A 6000-nucleotide genomic window follows, 5' to 3' on the forward strand; every position below is an offset into this window, starting at 1 on the left:
CATATTATATTTTAAAATATTGTGCTTGGGAAAATAAAAATCAGGAGAACCAAGATGGCGGCTTAGGTTAACGCCGGAGTTTGCTGCTTTGAACAACTACTTCAAAAGTGAAACCAAAAAACGGAAGGGACATCACCCAGAACCACAGGAACGCTGGCTGAGTGGAAGTCCTACAACTAGGAGGAAAGAGAAACGCATACGGACACTCAGAGGAGGCGCAGTGCTGAAGTCAAATTCTGAGGTGCGGAGTGCGCAGAGCGGGCTGGCGGCGGAGGGCGCGGGTGGCGTTTTCAATCGGGAGGGAGTCGCAGACTCTGAGCTCCAGATCCAGGCGAGTCTTTAGGGACCCAGACTCAAACGGGAGAAGCGGGACTGTCTGGCTTCGGTCAGAGCGAGTGCAGCTTTCTCTCTGAGCTTTGCAGCGGGTGCTGGGACTCAGAGAGGCAGAGCCCCTGGGGACAGGACTGAGAGCCGCCATAACTGCTCTCTCCGGCCCACCCTGTTGATCCTGTGCGACCCGCCCCGCCCAAGCCCTGCACACAGGCATTTGCTGGATAGCCTTAGGCAAAGGCTAGATTAGCACCTCCCTAGAGGACAGAAGTTCTCTCACTGCTGACACAGCTGATTCTCATAGCCACTTGGCCTGGAGGTCAAACCCTCCCTGGAATTAGCTACAACAATCAAGATTTAACTATAAGACTTCGAACAAAGACCACTAGGGGGTGCACCAAGGAAGCATAACAAAATGCGGAGACAAAGAAACAGGACAAAATTGTCAATGGAAGATATAGAGTTCAGAACCACACTTTTAAGGTCTCTCAAGAACTGTTTAGAAGCCGCCGATAAACTTAATGAGATCTACAAGAAAACTAATGAGACCCTCGATCTTATATTGGGGAACCAACTAGAAATTAAGCATACACGGACTGAAATAACGAATATTATACAGACTCCCGACAGCAGACCAGAGGAGCGCAAGAATCAAGTCAATGATTTGAAATGCGAGGAAGCAAAAAACACCCAACCGGAAAAACAAAATGAAAAAAGAATCCAAAAATGCGAGGATAGTGTAAGGAGCCTCTGGGACAGCTTCAAGCGTACCAACATCAGAATTATAGGGGTGCCAGAAGATGAGAGAGAGCAAGATATTGAAAACCTATTTGAAGAAATAATGACAGAAAACTTCCCCCACCTGGTGAAAGAAATGGACTTACAGGTCCAAGAAGCGCGGAGAACCCCAAACAAAAGGAATCCAAAGAGGACCACACCAAGACACATCATAATTAAAATGCCAAGAGCAAAAGATAAAGAGAGAATCTTAAAAACAGCAAGAGAAAGAAACTCAGTTACCTACAAGGGAATACCCATACGACTGTCAGCTGATTTCTCAACAGAAACTTTGCAGGCCAGAAGGGAGTGGCAAGAAATATTCAAAGTGATGAATACCAAGAACCTACAACCAAGATTACTTTATCCAGCAAAGCTATCATTCAGAATTGAAGGACAGATAAAGAGCTTCACAGATAAGGAAAAGCTAAAGGAGTTCATCACCACCAAACCAGGATTATATGAAATGCTGAAAGGTATCCTTTAAGAAGAGGAAGAGGAAGAGGAAGAAAAAGGTAAAGATACAAATTATGAACAACAAATATGCATCTATCAACAAGTGAATCTAAGAATCAAGTGAATAAATAATCTGATGAGCAGAATGAACTGTTGATTATAATAGAATCAGGGACATAGAAAGGGAATGGACTGACTATTCTTGGGGGGGAAAGGGGTGTGGGAGATGTGGGAAGAGACTGGACAAAAATCGTGCACCTATGGATGAGGACAGTGGGTGGGGAGTGAGGGCGGAGGGTGGGGCGGGAACTGGGAGGAGGGGAGTTATGGGGGGAAAAAAAAAGAGGAACAAATGTAATAATCTGAACAATAAAGATTTAATTAAAAAAATAAAAAAATAAAAAAAATAAAAAATAAAAATCACATAAAAAAAAATATTGTACTTGGGAAAAACTGTCAAATACATATCTAATTAAAAAATTTTCAACACTTAAAAACAGTTCTCAACATAATAGGATCTAGTCTTGACCATGGAATCAATTACTCTTAATTTGTTTATGATATATGTAAAACTGTGGTTCTACTCAGAATTTAAGATGTCTTTTAAAAATGTCTCTATCTACAAGCCTTTTAAGAAATATGAGCTCTATTGTCCGCCCTTATAAAGCTAACTGCTCAAAATATTGGTCTATCATACCACTGAAATTATATTAAGACCGTGATTGCGAATTTATTAAGCATTAAAAATATCTTCTTAAAAATAGTATTAAATAAATCCGAGAGGCAAGCACACTTTCTGCCCCATCCGCATTTCCGTAGTAAAACTTCGCCTTAAAACTCCACCCTTGAAATCCCATCCTGCATCAGTAAGCAGACATTCCTTTTGTGATTGGCTAAATCAGAGGGAGGGGCCTTTGCTGTTTCAAGATGGTGACCCCCAGAGGAGCAGCAAGCCATTCGGCCAACATGGTGGCTGCCAAGTCAGGCAGCTCAAAGGGGTGGCTGTCTACACTGTTCTTTGACAGAGCAAACCAAAATCCCTAAAAAATAGATGGCCAACATTATATTGCAGACAAACAGAAATCTCATTAGCTGTTTATACCTTTTATAATTATCTTAATATCAATTAAATTTAAAATGGTTTTTGTATTAAAAATTTTCAGTTGAGGTCTTAAAATTAATCCTCTTTTTTAATCAGACCAATGAGTAACATATTTTGAATTCCTGATTATTTCAGAGAAAACAAAAATTATTTTCTCAAAAATAAATTTCTACAGTTTAGGGATCTAGCTACCACAACTACACAATTTCTCCCAATTCAATCTGAACCGCATTCCAAAGTTAACTTCAAGGCTAAGTCAAGTATTTAGCATTTCTCAATCAGTAACATTTTTAAGAATAAACTTCAAAAATGCAAGACATAATGAACCAACAGATTTAATTCTGTGCTCTAGATTTTTCATGAGGGAAATTTAGATTAATATTTTAGCATTTTGTTATTTCAAAATATCTAATTCAATTTAGCACACTCCCAAAGACTTGGGCTGCCATTGACTGGAAACAGGTAACCATTAAAATGCAAATTAGTTACATTCTTTCTCCCAAGGATCAGAAACTGGGAAGCCTCTCTTTAGAAGTTGCCACTGGCGGGAAATTTTTGCCTACCTGCTAGTTCTGTTGGGGGAAGGGAGGCTAGCCCTTCCTCCATTAGAAATTGCCTTGGGAAACCAGCCTTAATTAAAGGGCGGAGCCATCTTTTACCTGGGCTACTTAGTTTTTTATAATTAATATAGTTTAATAATTCTTGAGATTCAAATCCAATTATTTTAAGGCATATTCTTTAGCAAATTTTTGAAACAGAGACAATTTTACTGAATTTTCTTTTAGCCTTGAAGTTAACTTTGGAATGCGGTTCATTAACATTTTAAAGACTACTCTTTATTATGGAAATATCAATCTTGTTGCTAGAACCAGCTTGCATCTTTTTTCCTTTGAGGCAAATTCGCCATTTTTCTTAGGAAATAATCAGTCTTGGGTTTTATTTTGTACATTTGTAAAGAGATTTCAGCTCAGAACTCTATCTAAATGTCCAAAATCGCACATTAGTTCCAAGCCAGTTTTTCTCTTTACACGTGCACAGGAATCCCAGACGCAATTTTAAATTTTGTAAAACTTTTCAATTACAAGAAGGACTTTAAATTAGAATACTTGGAGAGGAGGCATCCATATTGGATCGCCATGTGCTTCCTTCTTCTCTTCCCCCACATCCTGCTTTGGGGGAAGTTTCAGCAAATGACTCAGATGGTGTATTTTTCCCAAAGTCATGCTTAATAGAAAAAGACATTTTAAATTTTTTCCTATTTCGCTTTCTAAAGTCATGGCTAGCACCCAAGGTAATCTTAGCCAAAGTTTGGTTGTCATAAGATGTTCTCCGGTAATTTTTAAACAAAACATTAAGTAATCTCATTGTGGGAGAGCTTATAACTCTGCCTTTTCCTGCCACCTTTGAATCTCTCCACACCAGAGGCGGATTCGGCAGTGGGGTTTCATTTCTTATTACAGATTTTAGATTCCAAATACAAATTAAGATTTTAATTTGGACAAGAAACCAAATTAAGATGACCATAGCACTCTTTTTTTTCCCCATCCTGATTTAAAAGAGTACCTTTTAATATTCCAGCTTCTTTATAATTTGGCCTTTTTGCACAGGTGATGCTATTAATGGCAAATTAAACATTTCAGAATTAGGACATGGAGGTGGAGGGAGCCATGAAGGCCATTCATCCCATTTTTTCTTTGCTTTCTGCTCCTCTTAAGGAGCGGAGGGTGCAAGGGGGAGGAGATCTATCCTCCTTGACCTCTCCTAAAGGCTCTAGCAAATGAAATACCGTTTTCCACAAGGGGAAACAATTTTTGGCAAGTTCTGATTAACTTTTTGGCAAACTTTTAAGATCCAATGTACCTTTTTCAAGAAACCAAGGGTTATGTTCTATAATAACATGCAAAAACTGTAAGAGATTACCTTCTAAAATTTTAACTCCTTAAGCATGCAAATCAAAAGTCTATAATAAAGTTTCTTACTTTTTTAAAAGCCAAATCCTGCCCCCTAAGCCTGGTGAAAGAAAACGTTCCCAGCCTACTTATAGCTCGTGACTTCTGAAGTTGATCCTGGGCATTGCATACGGTGAATTTCCCCCACATTTTTTCGGTGAATTTTTCACACCTTTTCTCGGTGAATTCTTTCTCCCTCACTTTTTTTGGTGAAACTTCCTTTTTTTGCTATAGCGAAACCTTCACTTCCAGTTTTCCCATTTGGGCACCAGATGTTGAGTGTTTCCTTCCCATGTCCCGCGTGGGTCAGGGTTCAGGACCTGGAAGGAAAGCCTCACACAAATGAAAATGAAAAGACAAGAGATAATTGGAAATATTGGGGGACCAGGCGGGCAAGTCCAACTCAAGGAGAAGGACTTCCACCCATGCTCAGGCCTCACCAAGCTTTTATTGATTCTGGGATGCACCCATAGCATAGCCCTTAGGCAGGTGACCCCCTGCAACAGGCAGACTAGCCCATCAACAAGGATTTACATAATAATAAATGGGGGAGTAGTTTCAGCTACCACTGTCTGGACAAACAGAGGTGGCACCTAGCTCCGACCTCTGCTAGGGCTTCAAAGGCACCCAGCCTTCGGGTGAAAGGGCGAGGGCTATGCCCTCCATCTTACCCTGGATCCTCCATGTTGGGGCAGAGGCCATGTGCTCAGAAAAGTGCCTTCTTCCCGAGCCCAGGCCCCTGCTGGCCACGCCCAGGATTTCTTTGAACTAACCAATGACAAGCAAGGGATGTGCGCGCCATAGAGATGACCACATCCTGTGTAACAAGACCCGACTTGCGCCCGGCCAATCGGCAGGGCCACAGCCAGCTCCCCTCCCCTCACTATTAAAGCCCTGATTTTCACACGGGTCTCACTCGGTTTCCGGTCGCTGCGTCGACTGGAGGCCCGGGTCGGGTTAGCTAACTCAATAAAGGACCTTCTGCTTTTGCATCGGACTGACTCCCTGGCATGGTTTCTTGGGGATCTTGAATTCTGGGCATAACATTTTGGGGGCTCGTCCGGGATCCCCAACACCATTGAGGGGACTCCCAGTCCGGAGGGCCTGACTGACCGCGGTAGGTCTTGTTTTGTTTGTGTTGCGTGTTTTGTTTTGTATCTATCCGGTGTGAGCTCACTTCTGAAATCTGTAAATGCCTGTAAATGCCTGTAATAATGATCTGAGTGGATGCACGGGATCAACAGGCGGGAGGAGCCGGGGGACTCTCCGATCCTCCATCTGAAGGGGTATAGCTTTGCTTCCGCGGAGTCGGAAGGTCTGTAGGAAACCCCTTAATCTGAGACAGGCAGGAGGAGTAGGGGGGCGCCCCGATCCTCCATCTGAAGA

Source organism: Myotis myotis, unplaced genomic scaffold (genome assembly GCF_014108235.1).
Source record: "Myotis myotis isolate mMyoMyo1 unplaced genomic scaffold, mMyoMyo1.p scaffold_m19_p_4, whole genome shotgun sequence".
Classification (NCBI taxonomy): Eukaryota; Metazoa; Chordata; class Mammalia; order Chiroptera; family Vespertilionidae; genus Myotis; species Myotis myotis.